General features: G+C 43.0%; 1 pseudogene; it reads left to right on the top strand.

Annotated features, from left to right (window-relative positions):
- The window catches only part of LOC134221958 (pyridoxine/pyridoxamine 5'-phosphate oxidase-like), a 56,248-nt pseudogene extending 43,024 nt beyond the window's left edge, over positions 1-13,224 (top strand).
- The last annotated feature ends 4,791 nt before the right edge of the window (positions 13,225-18,015 follow it).

The raw sequence follows: 18,015 nt of genomic DNA, 5'->3' as shown, positions 1-18,015 counted from the left end.
ATGGATAGAATGGAAAGAAAAACATCAAGTTTTTATACATGATATTTGGAAGATTCTGTACCAAATTTATTTGGCTGCACTGGCGACCACCTCGTCAGAGCAACCGACTAAAAAACAACAAGGCAGTCTCAATTGAATTGTCACATCCTATCCTAGTGTGTGGTCGCCCGTCGGACACACCCACGTCGAACAGTGGGATGCTGTTCCACGTACGAATAATGATTTATTAATGCCTTTATCTGCCTTTCTGCAATAATAGGTTGCTTACCTTGACCTAATGGATTTTGATAACAACGAGCCTTTTAGTAATCAATATCGAGGAGGGAGAGTTATTCTAAACTGCTTCACTAGACCTAATTGAAATCTTGAATTAACTCTTGAAACTTAATCTTGAAAATCAATTACAACAGGTTTCTCACTTCTATAACTGCACTATAAAGCACGTTTTACTTTCTGTTGGATTTTAGGATTTTACTCGCACTATGACTGTTTAGTTTGGCAGATCACCTGGAAATGGTTCGATTCAGTACTGGTAAATGTCGTGATCGTCATAAGACAGAGAGCAAATCGTCTTTTTCTATTTCAGGCGACCAAATGAAAGAATCGTGGGTTCTTTGATCAATTTCGCATGAGAGGCAGTCATTAAAGGATGTTGTGCTTTGTTTTAAAATTAAATTAGTTCACCGAGTTGAAAGTGGTAATAAACACAATAATAAAGCAGATATTGCACTCTTCCATGCCCTGTCATGGAACAAATATTTTTTGAGATTTTTGTAGCATGTCATTCACCCATCGCATTTATATAGATATTGAAAGAAGCAGATTTGTAAACATCACGTGACATCTTTCATTGAAAATGAGAAATTACAATACTGGTTCGATTATTCAAATTGTTTCGACCAACCGGTCCTGCTAACAAAGCCTCAAGTGCCTCAATATCGTCTTTGCTGGAAACAATTGAATTCTCATCCCATCTCATCTTCTCTACTGGATTTCTCCCTGCGACTGGCCTATTGTACAAATTTCACGAATTTGCGGAAAACAAAATCCGAAATGTACTTTAGTAGCGGCAACGAGTAAGGTGGCTGCAGATGCCCAGAAAATTTAAATGAGATCCGAAGTGGTACTCGCTTTAAATTTTTATGTTCAAAAGCTTGAACAGTCTCTACATCCACGTATAGGTGGCGCGTCGGCTGAATGAAAGTTTAATATCTGTTCGCAGATAACTAATTCTGACTTTGATTTTCCAAATGAACAATTGCATCACATGATTGATGCAATGTTCAAAGCAAATACCAAAACTGAAGCAGTCCAAATATTTTTTTGAAGGGCAAATTCTTCAACTACAGCCTGATCAGCATCTATGCCCCAACGAACGATAAGCCTGATGACGTAAATGATGAGTTCTATGACAGCCTTGATAAGGCCTACGGAGAGTGCCCAACGCACGATGTAAAGATTGTCATCGGGGATGCAAATGCGCAGATCGGAAGAGAAAGTTTCTTTCGCCTTGTCATTGGTACGTAAAGCCTTCATTCCGCTACCAACGATAATGGTTTGCGACTTGTAACCTTAGCTGCTGCTAGAGGGATGACAATAAGCAGCAAACACACCTGGCAACCTCCGAGTGGAGACACTTTCTCCCAGATAGACCACGTGATGGTCGTCGGACTATATTTCTCGGATGTTATAGATGTAAGGTCCTTCAGAGGTCCAACATCGACTCGAATCACTATCTTGTAGTTGCAAAAATTCGGGTGCGACTTTCCAGCGTCACGAATTCACGAAACAACAGAACGATGCGTTTCAATATCCAACGCTTGTCAGTTGAAGGAGTTGCTGAACAGTACCACCAGAAGCTGGACGAGCGGATAGAAGATGCCACCGGATCTGGCGACGTCAATAGATTGTGGGAAAATATCCACGAAGCTGTGACTACAACAGCGCAGGAAGTGTTAGGCACTGCACAGCGACGCCAACGAAATGGTTGGTTTGATGAGGAGTGCCAGCGAGTGACGGACGAGAAAAATGTTGCTAGGAGTCAAATGCTAGTTGCTCGCACCCGTTCGAACAGAGAGCGGTACAGTGCAGCAAGAAGAGAAACAAATCTACCGCAGAAAAAAGGCAACACGAAGAGAGTGTGATAGCTGAAGCGCAGGAGAACATGGATAGAAACGATATGCGGAGATTTTACGCAACTGTCAATGACGCGCGGCATAAGACTGCGCCAGTGACCGCCATGTGCAATAACCGAGAGGGGAATTTACTGACAGACAAGACTACAAGACTGTGATGGCAGCCAGGGGGAAGGAGCACTTTGAAGATTTGGTGAACGGTGAGAATGAAGGTGTTTTAAGGAGCGGGATGGACATAGTCGACGACAGTCAAGCTGTGGAACCACCAACGCTGGATGAGGTTAAGGCTCAAGACTCCGTAACTCTGTTTTGTAAATTAATGACGTTATTGCTTGTTAGTATTGGTGAGGCAACTTGAACGAAAAGTGACGAAAATTTGAGGTGGGTGGAAATGGGGTGGTAAAAGCATGTCAGCTGCTACATAATGTTGCCAGATGCAACAAAATGTTTATTTTTGAGCATTTATGAAATATTTATTATATGGAAACTTATTTTAAATTTCTTCGAACACCACTGGACTTTCAACATACAGTGTTGGGGAAAGTACAGTAAAACATTTTGATTCTCCGAATATTTACATTTTATCCGGTAAAATTTCGTGCACTGAGCAGTCGAGCACACTGAGACAGTTTCCCAAATAAATGTAAGACGAAATTAAGTTTTTTTTTATTCTTCACCCGCAGACTGTTTGTTTGCTGCTGTGTGAGTCTCGTGCCATCCATCCACACTTTCTTGTGCGCAGTGCAAATAGAACAGAATCGAGTTGAATTAGGCTGTGGCACACAGCCTTGAAAGAGTGCTAGCCACAGATTCTGATTTATTAGTTCTAATCTGTAAAATGAGTAAGGAATAACGAAACGTATATTAGCCACAAAAACCGACTACCGTGGACCCCCGATAATTTGAACGGTACCTCATTCAAATTAACGGGGTTCATTTTTAATTTGAACTTCTGGTTACTCTATTTGCATCAGAAAAACTGGTTTCTAGTCGCTCTCTTTACTGGTTTGTTTTGATTCTGCGTTCCGTTTCACGATGTTTCATTTATCTTCTCTCGATTCCACGTGCTAAATGACGTTTGAACCATTTTCAATTTGAACGATGTTCAAACCAACGGGGTTCAAATTAAAAAGTGTTCAGATTAAAAGTGGTCATATTACCGGGGGTCCACGGTATACGTTTAGAAATTATTCTACGAAAACATTGATTGTGGGGGGAGAAAATAGTAAAAGTATGTGCAGTCGTCTGTTTGGACGTGGCTGCTGCTGCGGCTGCCGTAGTTTTGTTTTTTTTGACTGCATGGTAGGATGAATGGTACGGTAAAATTAAATACCAACCATTATCCACCCTGCCAACTGAAGCTTGCATAATCTTTTCTTTTTTTTCTGGTTGATTTGATTAATTCGACAAATCGCATTATTTGATCAAATAAATCTGGTATTGTTTTCTTGTATATGCATAAAGTTGTTTGCGTGTCGACTAGCATATTCGATGTATTGTTTTGATATTTCTAAGTTGCTTTGCCGAGATTTTGAGCGCACTATTTCACCTAATGCGATAGTGAATTTGGGTGTTCCGAATTTTGCCACATTCACAATACGGCCGTCAAATTTGTCTCTCACTTCAAATTTTTTAAAGCAGTTTTAGTTGCTTTTTCGACATGAAGTGATGTAATTGGTGTTCAACATCAAAGACAAAAGTGAAAGTTAAGTAGTGAATTATGTTTAGTTGTGATAAAATCAAGAAAACGGCGAGAAAAGAAAAAGTGAAAAACTGAGTGCATGTGTATGTGTGTGTCTCGATCATTCGGAGTTGGTGTGTGTATAATTAGCATACGAAACTTTGTCTAGGAAAAAAGCAGTTGTAAGCGCTTTTTAATCAATTAATTGATAATTAATTAGCTAGGTGAGTGAAAAATTCATATGAAAATACCATGAATATACGTTGACAGAGGTAAGTTGGTGAATAGCAGTGAAATATTAAATTTTGGCTAAAATTGCATTAGTATTAGTGCGAATGAGAACAAAATCATCTTCATCATCAAATTGATTACGGTTTATAGAGCCTTAAGAAGGCTCTAAACGAGCTGAAAAACAATAAAGCTGCTGGGAAGGACGATATCCTGGTCGAGCTCCTCAAACACGGAAGTGGGCCGCTGCATCAATCAATCCACCACCTTATCCTGAAAATATGGGAGGATATAGAACTGCCTACCGGCTGGTTGGATGACCTCATCTGCTCAATCTATAAGAAAGGGCACAGACTAGAGTGTGCCAATTATAGAGGAATCACCCTTTTGAACTCGGCGAACAAAATCCTGTCGCGTATCCTGTTTAACAGACTGAGACCGCTTGAGGAGTCCTTCGTCGGCGAATACCTGGCAGGTTTTCGTGAGGGCCAATCAACGACGGATCAGATGTTTAGCCTGTGGATGATCCTTGATAAATTCCGGGAGTACAACTTGCAGACTCACCATCTGTTGATTGGTTTCAAAGCAGCGTACGATTCAGTGAGAAGATATGAGCTGTGGCAGATAATGTCCGAACATGGTTTTTCGGCGAAACTGATTAGCTGGATGGCTCGAAATCAAGTATTCGGATTGCAGACAAAGTGTCAACCTCGTTTATAGTTTTGATATAGTTTTAACGAATTCTGGCCAATTGGTAACTCATGCTGACTTTGATTCTGTTCACCTTCCTGTGCCGTTTAAAATCTCACAAGAAGCCATTAACAATCCAATCAGCTCTCTTTTTAATAATCATAGAGCTGATTGGGATTTATATAGAACGTATATCGATTGGAATTTTGATGCTGATATTTCTCTCGATACTTAAAGTGATATTGATAATGTTCTCGTATCTTTGACAAATTTAATTGTCGAAGCCAGAGGCATTGCAATTCTAAATGTTAAATTAAATTCAACTCCATTATTATTGACGATGACCTTCAGCTTCTGATCCGTCTTAAAAATGTGAGGCGAAGGTAATATCAAAGGACTCACGATCCCGCGTTGAAAGTTATTTGGCGAGATTTGCAAAATGAAATAAAAAAACGTTTCGCTATTCTGACAAATACCAACTTTGAGAATAATGTCTCGAAGTTGGATCCCAGTTCTAAACCCTTTTGGAAATTAACGAAAATTCTTTAAAAAAAAACCTCAAAAGCCAATTCCAGCGCTTAAAGAAGGAAATAAAATTTTATTAACAAATGGCGAAAAGGCTCAAAAACTTGCTTAGCAGTTCGAGAGTGCCCATAATTTTAGTCTAGGTCTCACTAGTCCAATTGAGGATCAGGTTACACGGAGCTTCGAAGACATTCCCAATGAAGAGAATGTTTTTGACCCTTCGTTAGGAACTAATCTGGATAAAGTGAGATCCATTACTAGAAAATTAAAAAATATGAAAGCCCCTGGTGATGATGGTATTTTTTACATAATTATCAAAAAAAAAAACTTCCCGAGAGCTCTGTATAATTTTTGGTAAATTTTATTCAACAAAGGTTTACAATTGGCATACTTCCCAGATCAATAGAAAAACCCAAAAGTTGCTTCAATTTTGAAGCCGGACAAAAATCCAGCTGAGGCTTCTATTTATTATTCAATAAGCAAACTGTTTGAAAACATTATTTTAAATAGAATCATGGCTGAGTTATTGATTAATTTGCGTAATGAGCCAACGTTACTTCCTAGGCTAACATTACCTTCCATGACCCTACCTCAGAGAAGATCGATTCTAAAACAAAAGAGTAGCCTTTCAGTACCGAATTGTCAGACATAAAAAAAACCTTTCAAGCTTGAATGCCCTCATGAGGAAAAATCGCTAGGCTTTTCTTTAAAAAATTACGGTCCTTCTTCTTCGGCAAAATCCCTCAATATTATAAGCCCCGCTGGATGGCTTTTTCCTTGCTACCTTTTCTTCCCCCAAAGGGAAACCCCGATAATCATCATTCAATTGTGGCAGCGTCATTGCTTCACATCATTACCTTTTTATTGTGTCCTTCGTTGGTGGATTTAAATAAACCGCTTTCGGGAATCAATTTTTCGATGGAGTAAAAAGAACCCCTGCCCCCATGATTTTCAATTCTACCCTGAAGTCACTCGTTGCGTTGGGTCATGTGCGAACTCAGCTTGTCTGGCATTTTGTGGGCTTCTTTTTCCCTTTGATATCGCCATATTTCGATGGTGGAAAATTGGAGAGCGTGGATGTGGAGGGTTCCGTTCCGATGAATTTCAACAAACAGAATACGATGATAAACAAACGGGATTTCCGAATGAACGAACGAATGAATTGGCAGTCAGTGAAAACATGACGGCGCGGCGCCAAGCTTTTCCTGGGCGGGTTGGCTCGTTTCCAAGATGCGGCGGCAACGGTGATACAAGGGAAATGGTTGGGAACTTTCGCAAGGGCAGCACGTTTGTCTTGGCTGGTGGAAGGCACAATTTTCCGGAGTTGGTAATCGGATGACATAGGAAAAAAAAGTCAGGGCTCAATATCAGCAAGTTGGAGTCCCCAGCGGCAAATGAACCGAAATCGTAATAATCTTCATGCTTCTGTAATGTACTACATTGGAATATAAAACTTGATTTGATGAACTTATCGATTCATGGGACAACGACAGGGGTTTATTTTGATGGACGATCCAATTTTCAACTACAATTATTATTCAAATGAAGAAAGCATTTGTGTCACTCGAATTCCCAGAAGCTTTTATTTTGGATCGGATTTGAATTGGTTTCCAATAGGATTTACATTGTATTTGGGTCGAATTTAGATTGGATTTGGATCGGATTTGGATTGGATTTGAATTGGATTTGGATTGGATTTTGATTTGGATGGGATTTGGATTGGATTTGGATTGGATTTGGATTGGATTTGGATTGGATTTGGATTGGCTTGACTGATTGACTGATTCTGATCGATCTGGACTGATCTGGACTGATCTGGACTGGATTTGACCGATTTGACTTGATCTGGACTGGACTGACTGGATCTGGATTTGACTGGACTGACTGACTGACCTGACTGGATCTGGATCGATCTTGACTGGATTGACTGACTGACTTGGACTGATCTGGACTGGATCTGGACCGATCTGGACTGACCTTGGACTGGATCTGACTGGATCTGGACTGACTGGACTGATCTGGACTGGACCTGACTGACTTGACTGATCTTGACTGGATCTGGACTGGATCTGACTGACCTGGACTGATCTGACCGATCTGGACTGGATCTTGGACTCGGATCTGGACTGACTGACTGGACTGGACTGGACCTGACTGACCTGGACTGGATCTGGACTGATCTGACTTGACTGGATCTGGACTGATCGACTGGATCGACTTGGACTGATCTGACTGACCTGGACTGACTGACTGACCTGATCTGGACTGACCTGACCGACTGGACCTGACCGATCGACTGGATCTGACTGACCTTGGACCGACTGACTGATCTGGACTGGATCTGGACTGGATCTGGACTGATCTGGACTGATCTGACCGACTTGGACTGGATCTGACTGGATCTGGACTGACTCGACTGGATCTGACTTGACCTGACTGGATCTGACTGGACTGACCTGACTGGACTCTGGACTGATCTGACTGATTTGGACTGGATCTGGACTGGATCGACTGACTGGACTGATCTGACTGGATCTGACTGATCTGACTGATCGGACTGACCTTGACTGATCTGACTGGATCTGGACTGGATCTTGACTGGATCTGGACTGACTTGGACTGACCTGACTGGATCGACTGATCTGACTGACTTGACTGATCTGGACTGACCGATCTGGACTGACCTGGACTGGATCTGACTGGATCTGACTGACCTGGACTGATCGACTGGATCTTGACCGATCTGACTGATCTGACTGGATCTGACTCGATTTGGACTGACTTTGGACTGACCTGGACTGATCTGGACTGACCTGACTGATCGACTGGACTGGATCCTGGACTGGATCTGGACTGATTTGACTGACCTGGACCTGACTGGATCTGGACTGATTTGGACTGGATCTGGACTGATCGACTGGATCTGACTGGATCTGATTTGACTGGATTTGACTGACTTGATCTGGATTTGACCGACTTGGACTGACTTGGACTGGATCTGGACTGGATCTGGACTGGATCTGGACTGGATCTTGACCGATCCTGGACTGACTTGACTGGATCTGACTTGACTGACTTGACTGATCTGACTGATCTGGACTGGATCTGGACTGATCTGGACTGACCTGGACTGACCTTGGACTGACTGACTTGACTGACTTGACCTGGACTGACCTGACTGGATCTGGATCTGGACTGGATCTGACTGATCTGACCTGACTGACTGACTGGACTGACTGATTGGACTGATTTGACTGATCTGACTGATTTGACTGGATCTGGATCGATTTGACTGGATCTGGACTGGATCTGGACTGACCTGATTTGACCTGGATCGACTTGACTGATCTGGATCGACTGATCTGGACTGATTTGACTGGATTTGACTGGATCTGACTGACTTGACTGACTGACTGACTGGATCTGGACTGATTTGACTGGATTTGACCTGATCTGACTCTGGACTGGATCTGGACTGACTTGGATCGATTTGACTTGGATCTGGACTGATCTGGACTGACCTGGACTGGATCTGGACTGATTGACTGACTGGATCTGATGACTGGACTGGACTGGATCTGACTGACCTGGATCTGGACCTGGACTGATCTGGACTGGATCTGGACTGACTTGGACTGACTTGGACTGGATCTGACTGACCTGGACTGACTTGGACTGACTGGACTTGACTGGATCTTGGACTGGATCTGGACTGGACCTGGACTGACTTGACTGGATCTGGACTGACCTGGACTGGACCTGACTGGATCTGGACTGGATCTTGGACCGATCTGGATTGACTTGACTGGATCTGACTGGATCTGGATCGACCTGGACTGACCTGGACTGACCTGACTGATCTGGACTGGATCTGGACTGACCTGACTGGATCTGGACTGACTGGACCGATCGGACTGGATCTTGACTGGATCTGACTGACCTGACTGGATTTGGACTGGATCTGACTGGATCTGGACTGGACCTGATCTGGACTGACCTGACTCGGACTGACCTGGACTGGATCTGGACTGACTTGGACTGGATCTGGACTGGATCTGGACTGACCGACTGGATCTGACTGATCTGGACTGACTTGGACTGGATCTGGACTGGATCTGGACTGACTTGACTGGATCTGGACTGGATCTGGACTGACCTGGATCTGACTGGATCTGACCGGACCTGACTGGATCTTGGACTGACTTGACCGATCTGGACTGGATCTGGACTGATCGGACTGGATTGACTGACTGACTGGATCTGGACTGACCTGACTGACCTGACTGGATCTGACCTGACTGGACTGGATTGACTGGATCTGGAATTGGATCTGGACTGACCTGACTGGATCTGGACTGGACTGACTGATCTGGACCGACCTGACCGACCTGGACTGATTTGACTGATCTGACTGGACTGACTGGATCTGGACTGACCTGGACTGGATCTGGACTGACTCTGGATCGATCTGGACTGACTTGACTGACCTGGACTGGATCTGGACTGATCTGGACTGATCTTGACTGATCTGGACTGGATCTGACTGACTTTGACTGGATCTGGACTTGATCTGGACTGACTTGACTGGACTGGACTTGATCGACTTGATCGACTTGACTGGATCTGGACTGATCTGATCTGACCTTGACTGACTTTGACTGACCTGGACTGGATCTGGATCGATTTGACTGACTGACCTGGATCTGGATCTGGACTGATCTGGACTGGATCTGGATTGATCTTGACTGGATCTGGACTGACCTGGACTGATTTGACTGACCTGGACTGGATCTGACTGGATTTGGACTGACTTGGACTGGATCTGGACTGGATTTGGACTGATCTGGACTGGATTTGGACTGACCTGACTGACCTTGATCTGACTGACCTGGACTGATCTGGACTGATCTGGACTGGATCTGGACTGGACCTTGACTGGATCTGACCGACTGACTTGGATCTGACTGATCTGATCGATTGACTGACCGACCTGGACTGGATCTGACTGATCTGGACTGGACCTGGACTGGATCTGGACTGGATTTGACTGGACTGGACTGATTTGGACTGATCTGGACTGGATCTGGACGATTTGACTGGATCTGACTGACCTGGACTGGATCTGGACTGATCTGGACTGGATCCTGGACTTGATCTGGACTGACTTGGACTGGATCTTGACCGATTGACCGATTTGGACTGGATCTGGACTGGATCTGACTGGACTGACCTGACCGATCCTGGACCGGATCTGGACTGATCTGACTGGATCTGGACTGACCTGGACTGGATCTGGACTGACCTGACTGGACCTGGACTGATTTGGACTGACCTGGACTTCGGATCTGACTGGATCTGGACTGACCTGACTGGATCTGGACTGATCTGACTGATCTGACTGGACTGACTGATCTTGACTCGATCTGGACTGGATCTGGACTGACCTGGACTGGATCTGGACTGACTTGACTGGATCTGGACCGATCGACTGACCTGACTGATCTGGACTGACCTGGACTGACTGGATCTGACTGGATCTGACTGGACTGACTGATCTGGACTGACTGAATTGGAAACTTGGACCGACTGGACTGATCTGACCGACTTGGACTGGATCTTGGATCGACTGGACCTGGACTGGATCTTGGACTGATCTGGACTGACCTGACCGATCTGACTGGACTGGATCTGATCTGGACTGACCTGACTGGATCTGGACTGGATCTGACCTGACCTGGATCTGGACTGACCTGACTGACTCTGACCTGATCTGACTGGACCTTGGACTGACCTGACTGACTTGGACTGACTGGACTGGATCTTGACCTGGATCGGACTGGATCTGGACTGACTCTGACTGGATCTGGACTGACCTGGATCTGACTCGACTGATCTGGACTGGACCTGACTGGATCTGGACTGACCTTGACTGATCTTGGACTTGACCTGGACTGGATCTGGACTGACTTGACTGACCTGACTGGATCTGGACTGGACTTGGACCGGATCTGACCGATCTGGACTGACCTGACCGACTTGGACTGGACTCTGGACTGGATCTGGACTGATCGACTGACTGACTGACCTTGACTGGATCTGGACTGACCTGACTGGATCTGACTGATCTGGACTGACCCAACGGACCTTGACTGGATCTGACTGGATCTGGACTGGATCTGACTGACCTGACTGGATCTGGACTGATCTGGACTGGATCTGACTGGATCTGGACTGGATCTGGATCGGATCTGACTGGATCTTGGACTGGACTGACCTGGATCGATCTGGACGACCTGACTGACCTGACTGAACTTGGATCTGGACTGACTCTGGACTGGATCTGGACTGACCTGGACTGGATCTGGACTGACCTGGACTGACTTGGACTGGATCTGGACTGACCTGACTGGATCTGGACTGGACTTGGACTGGATCTGGACTGGATCTGACTGACCTGACTGATCTGGATCTGACTCTGACTGATCTGGACTGGACTGAATTGGACTTGGATTTGGATTGATTGGACTGGACCTTTGGACTGATCTGGACTGACCTGGACTGGATCTTGGATTGACTGGATTTGATTGATTGACTGATTGACTGGATCTGGACTGGATTGACTGATTTGGACTGACCTGATTGGATTTGATCTGGACTTGATTGATTTGGATTGGACTGGATTGATTTGGATTGATTTGGATTGACTGGATTTGACTGGATTTGGATTGATTTGGATTGGATTTGGATTGGATTTGGATTGATTTGATTGATTTGATTGGATTTGGATTGGGTTGATTGGTTTGGATTGGATTTGGATTGGATTTGGATTGGATTTGGATTGGATTTGGATTGGATTTGGATTGGATTTGGATTGGATTTAGATTGGATTTAGATTGGATTTAGATTGGATTTGGATTGGATTTGGATTGGATTGGATTTTGATAGGATTTGGATTGGATTTGAATTTGATTAGGTCCTGGATATGACGACTAAAATTTGAATTAATTTCAGGTTATATTTTGATTTGGATTTTATTTGAATTCGTTTCAGATTGGATTGGGATTTGACTTCAATTGGATATGTACTAGAATCAGATTGAATTTTGAAGCGATTTGGATTTCATGTTTTATTGATCGTCCGTATTTGATTTGATTCATTATCGGATATAGCAGTTATAGATCCGAGATAGAAAAGATGCACAAGACGGATACAACAGCTATCAGGTGGATTAATCAGCGTCGTATCAATTGTTCAAGTTCCTCACATTTAGGAGAAAGGTACATCGTAAAGTGCTCGTTATACTGCAGATGCTTTTGGGATATTGCCAAAGCAGCACTTGCACAATGCCAAGGACAGGGCAGTCGTTTATTCCGTGGCTCCAGGATGCTTGGCTCGGAGCTCAATTTTGGCTGGGAAGTGAATTATAACGTTCTGCAGACACAACGCAACTGATATAGGATATTGAATACGGAACTATCACATCAATTTGTGAACACCGATACGAGCAGTTGAGCGTTGAAAGTTTCTCAAGTTTTTCTTTTTTGTGGGAAACCTTTATCATGCAAAGACTTTGTTATAACCCAGTGAACTTGTACAGAATAGAAATCCATAAATTCAAAGCCACATTGCAGTTGAAAGTTCAATCACATGCATCTGTTCGATAGCCGTTACATAAAGGAGTTCTCTTCTTTCGTACCATGATGAATGTCCTGCCTCGTTAGATATCAATAAAGAATTGAAATCGAAGCACGTCTTTTAATGTCATAAACTGATAAATTGATTCTATTCCACAGCGCGTGCCAGTTCGGGGCCCCACTGGTGCAGCATCACGCCATGACTTCTACCCAGTTTTATCCGATTATCAGTTCCGTCGAATTGTGTCACCCAAGCAGGACAGACGTTGCCTTTGTGAAGTATCTTTATCCGATTCTTTTTTTTATCGCCATCACCATCATCGTGTCTTAGATACGGCACGAGTCGTCCAAGAAGTATGTCTATGCCTCCGCCGCATCTTCTCTGATTGCCTAATCATCCGTTCGTTTGGAAGGAAGAAAGTTTCCTCATTGATCCACGTAGAGACGATATTGGTTTTCTCGTAAATGTGTTACATGTGTTCTGTTTAAATTCAATAGGGTGGCATATTCTAATGGATGAGGACAATTTTTAATCTGGGAAAATTATATATTCGTCTAAAAGGTCTGATAAATCCGCTACAATTTATTGCGAATTTGAATGTCTGTTCCAGGTGTTATATCACAGTATTATTTAGACATGAGAAAAACTCTTTTGAGATGCTATTTTTTACAACACTTATCGAGTTTTTACGTGAAAAGATATCATGCCCCTTCCCTACAAATTAGCTGCATGAGAAAAGCAGAAGTTCGTTCCTTTGTAAATACATAGAAGGTATATCATCGCATGAATTATGTTTGTTGAGTTTCACCGGAGCATTACACAACTTCACTTCACAGTTTCCAACATCAAACGACAACGTAGCCGACAAACTGACAGGGTTGACAAGCAAGACCAAGGGTGTGCTGATAGTCATCTTTATATTGGGAACATTTGTTGAAACCTGTGACGAAACGAAAGAATAGAGAGATTTCTTTTCGCAGAAAAAATCTGCAAGGGAAGCTTCTGGAACAACTCCTTTGCCATACATTGCCAATAGCAGAAAGCGTACAAATAGTTCATGGAGATGAAAGTCTCTAATGCACGCCCACAACCGATTATAACCGGTTTGATCAAGTTTATAGTTTACAGCTCAAACTATTGGAAAGCCTTCACATTCGATGAAATTTCTTCCGCAAATAGAATTGAATTTCCACCGAAAAGCCGTTGAAATTTTCACATCGGAAGACCTTTGGAACTTTCGCCGGAATGTTTTTGAGTTTCCAACAAAAGTTTTATGGAAAACGGACGGCTTTGATTAGCATCGCAAAATCAATCAGTCTGGCAGTAAAGGCAACAGAGGACGAGCTACAACCAGTGTGTACCACTTGTACGGCAATGCGTAACCAACAGTTAGTGGGAAACAGTACTCGTTCTGCCATGACTTGTTGGAACTACGATGCCGAAGGACTTCGCTTCACGGACTGTCCTGTTATCTGTTATCAGGGAGGTAACAAACGGTATTTCTTACGTGTCTACTCACGAGTATAATACCTCGAATAGCCTTCCTTATTGTTCATGTTTCATGTCCATTTAAAGCCACCGGAAAAATCTGATTAACATAAAGCGCGTATTTCGTCTTCATTAGCAGGCTACGCGACCGGTTATGATGTGCGTATTAAGCCCTATTCGTAGCTGCTATACACCTTTTGTTTTCACCTCGCGGATAACATCCCCCATGATTGCCAGCGACTGTGTATGTACTTTGTTTTGCTGGAATTAATTGTGAGTCTTATCCTCGATGTCTCCTGCCTAAAAGGAATAAAAGCCTCTCCCATGGCACGGCGGTCAATGTCGGTAATATTGATATTGTCCGCAAATCCCAGAATCATGTGCGATCTTTGATGCGATCTCTCTCGAGCGCTATATTGAACAGTAAGCATGGCTCTACTTCAATCCATCTAAAGTTACAAATGATGTCGAAATTTCATCCGCAGCCCCGTCCAACGTTACTTGAATTAGTTTCGTCGAAAAACCATCTTATAGCATAATTTGCCTAAATTTGTTTCGTTTCACTGTCGTTCAGTCGTACGCTACTATGAAATCAATAAACCGATAAAGAGTCTGAAAATTGTGCTCTCGGAATTCATCAAGGATTTGTCTTAGGCTAAATATTTAATCCGTCGTTGATCGGTCCTCTAGAAAACCTGTCTGATATTTGCCGACGAAGGGCTCTTCAATCGGTCTTAATCTGTTGATCAGAATAAGGGACATCATTTTGAACCCCGACGTGAGGAGGGTTGTTCCTCGGTAATTTGCTCACACCAATCAATCTATGGCCTGTTTTGTAGCCTTCCGGGACTCGTACCGTTGTAAAAAGTACAACACCCGCGAAAAAAGCACGCTTGTCGTTCACAATATAGATAGTAGAATCTATAGATGAGCGAAAGCATGACTGAGTCGATTTTTTGCCCGTGCACACGCACATATGACGTCACAGCCCTTAACGTTTCCATTGAAATCGTGACCTCATGCTCGTTTGGAGACAAGTTTGACAGTTCGTTTGGAGACAGAGGATTTATCTTCGCTCATCTATATATTCCACTATCTATAGTTCACAAGAGCGGTGAGACTGCCTCAGTGGTCCCCAGCATGCTTACTACCAAGGGCCGCATTGCAATTTTGAACTGTTCAAGCGGGCCGCAGTATATTTGCAATATTCGTTTCTCATTTCAAATTGAATTTTAAAGGTTGGTACAAAATGATGTTTTACCGCCGTAGCTAACTATGAGTCGATACTACTGTTTTTGCTCTTTCAGACTTGACAGGAAATAATTCTTTTGCATCACCATCTTTTCGGATCAGTTGGCAGAAAGTATTCTAAGCTATTTTTCCAAATGATCATTTGATCGGGGCCTTCCAATCCGCACCAAGTGCCAATGGAAAATCACGCAATTTTTACAAAGCTCATTGAAATATACTCGTATTGGTAATCGAAGATATTTTCTATCAAATACGCGCAAACATAAGTATATGAATATTGTTTTGCGTTCTTTTTACGAGCAAAGTATCACAAGACAGTCTGAAAGCCGCTTGGTGCGCACTATGGGGATTTAGGCGGACTTTGATCGGAAAAGCCACTTTCACCAATATTTTTTTCACATTTTTTTTCGAGAGTAGATACACAAGATAAGAAAATCCCAAAATTTCAGGTCCCTACGAGGTATAGTTTTTGTTCGTTATCAAAGGTAAAAAACGCGGTTTTCCTCTTCAAAATCTTGCTGCACTTCATACCAGTTTTTGAAAGATTTTTTCTGAAACGATACCGAGGTTTATATATAGCATTGGAAAAATAATTAAAAGAGCTTTCATATCGTACAGACGAAAATCGTGATATCATGAAGGAAAAAAAATTAAAAAATCAAAATACGGAGAACACACTGAAAATTAGATGTATTTTCAACTTTAAAAGTCAGCCACTTTTTTTCCCCGCATTTCCCGCGGAGTAGGCTGACCAGATCATTTCGGTTAAAAAGCGGGACAAAGGCGCTTGCAAAACGCGACATGTCAATAAACCTAAAAAAAGATAAAATTAAAGAGCTGTAGAAATTTCAAAATTTATTAACTTAATTATCATTTTCCGTGTTAGAAATTAGATATATTTTATTTATTGTCTTAATTATCGAAACCGAGGCTGGCTCGTCTCGACAAGATATATTTTAGAGTGAGAGTGATTTTAGAGTGCACCACCATAACCTAATATTGTATTTAGTTAGTTGTGGAAAAATACTAAACTACAAATATTTCATTTCAAGCGCCAGCAGGCATTACGGAGCCGTTATCTTATTGATTTTGACTTACAATCATTATTGTCGTCTTAACGTATAATATTAGTCTTCGGGAGCCGAAAGACTCGCGGCTTGGTCGAGATTAAGGAGTACAAGAAAAAAAATGTGGATGGGATGGGGAATAACAATCATTATCAACAGGCTGTCAAATTGCACTGTCGCATCGCATGTAGAGTTTCCATCCCGGGATATCCCGGGACAAAATCCCGGGATTTAGGAAAATTCGGGATTTCCCGATTCCCGGGATATTATTCTTGAAATCCCGAAAATCCCGGGATACCCGGGACAAAAAATACAGTTTCCTTTCCGGTTCGCAAACAGTTCAATTTTTCTTCTTACAAAAGTTATTTGTTTTGAACGCGGAACCCAACTTAGCTTGAGCTTGAGCTTGATTGACTGCTCGTAGTTGCTATTCCATTATGACCAGATCAGCTGTTCTTGCACAGGGAACCAACAGATGTTTGCTTGGGACTAGCACACATCTTCAATGTACAAGTACTGGTGATCTCATTTGTTAGGTCATACTGGCGCCTGCCACGTCAGAATGCAAGTCAATGTAGGGAAGGGGGAGGAAATAATGATGCAATCACTCGCCCACTGCAAGCCGAATATACCTCTGCACTTGCCACGAGTTCATGCGGAATTTATTGGAATTTCTGGGTTAGGTTGGAGAGGAAGAGGTCCGTCTTGGTTAACGAGCTGCCAATGTGATAGATAGGAGAAGGTAACTCATGGAATTTCTAATTGGATGTAGGAAACGAGCTCTATAGTTCATTTCCAATTCTAGCAGATTACTGTTAGAATACTCAAGTTGAAGGTATAGGAATAGTAATGGAAACGGTATGGAAGTCCATTTCCAGTTCTAGCGATTGCTAGAACATGATAAATAAAGAGAAAGATACAAAGTAGGAGAATGGAACGGACCCTGGGATTGAACCCACGACCTCCTGCGTATGAGGCAGAAGCAGTAGCCATATGACTACCAAGTCCGCTTCGAAACAATAGAGATCACGCACTGAACTGATTAATTATATTACCGGCCGCGCAATGCAGAACACAATAATTCGGCCGACCACGCGATCGTTCTGCTGTCCGAAACATGAGAGATCACGCACTGAACTGATTAATTTTATTACCGGCCGCGCAATGCAGAACACAATAATTCGTCCGACCACGCGATCGTTCTATTAGAACGCGAAACCCAACTTAGGTGATAAACTCATATCATATTTTTATACCTTCCCTCAGACATGTTTTTTTTTTCAAGTTCGTTTATTTGGTAGGCTCAGGCGAGTAT

This window comes from Armigeres subalbatus, chromosome 3, assembly GCF_024139115.2.
Source record: "Armigeres subalbatus isolate Guangzhou_Male chromosome 3, GZ_Asu_2, whole genome shotgun sequence".
NCBI lineage: Eukaryota > Metazoa > Arthropoda > Insecta > Diptera > Culicidae > Armigeres > Armigeres subalbatus.
This window is presented reverse-complemented; position numbering and strand designations above follow the sequence as displayed.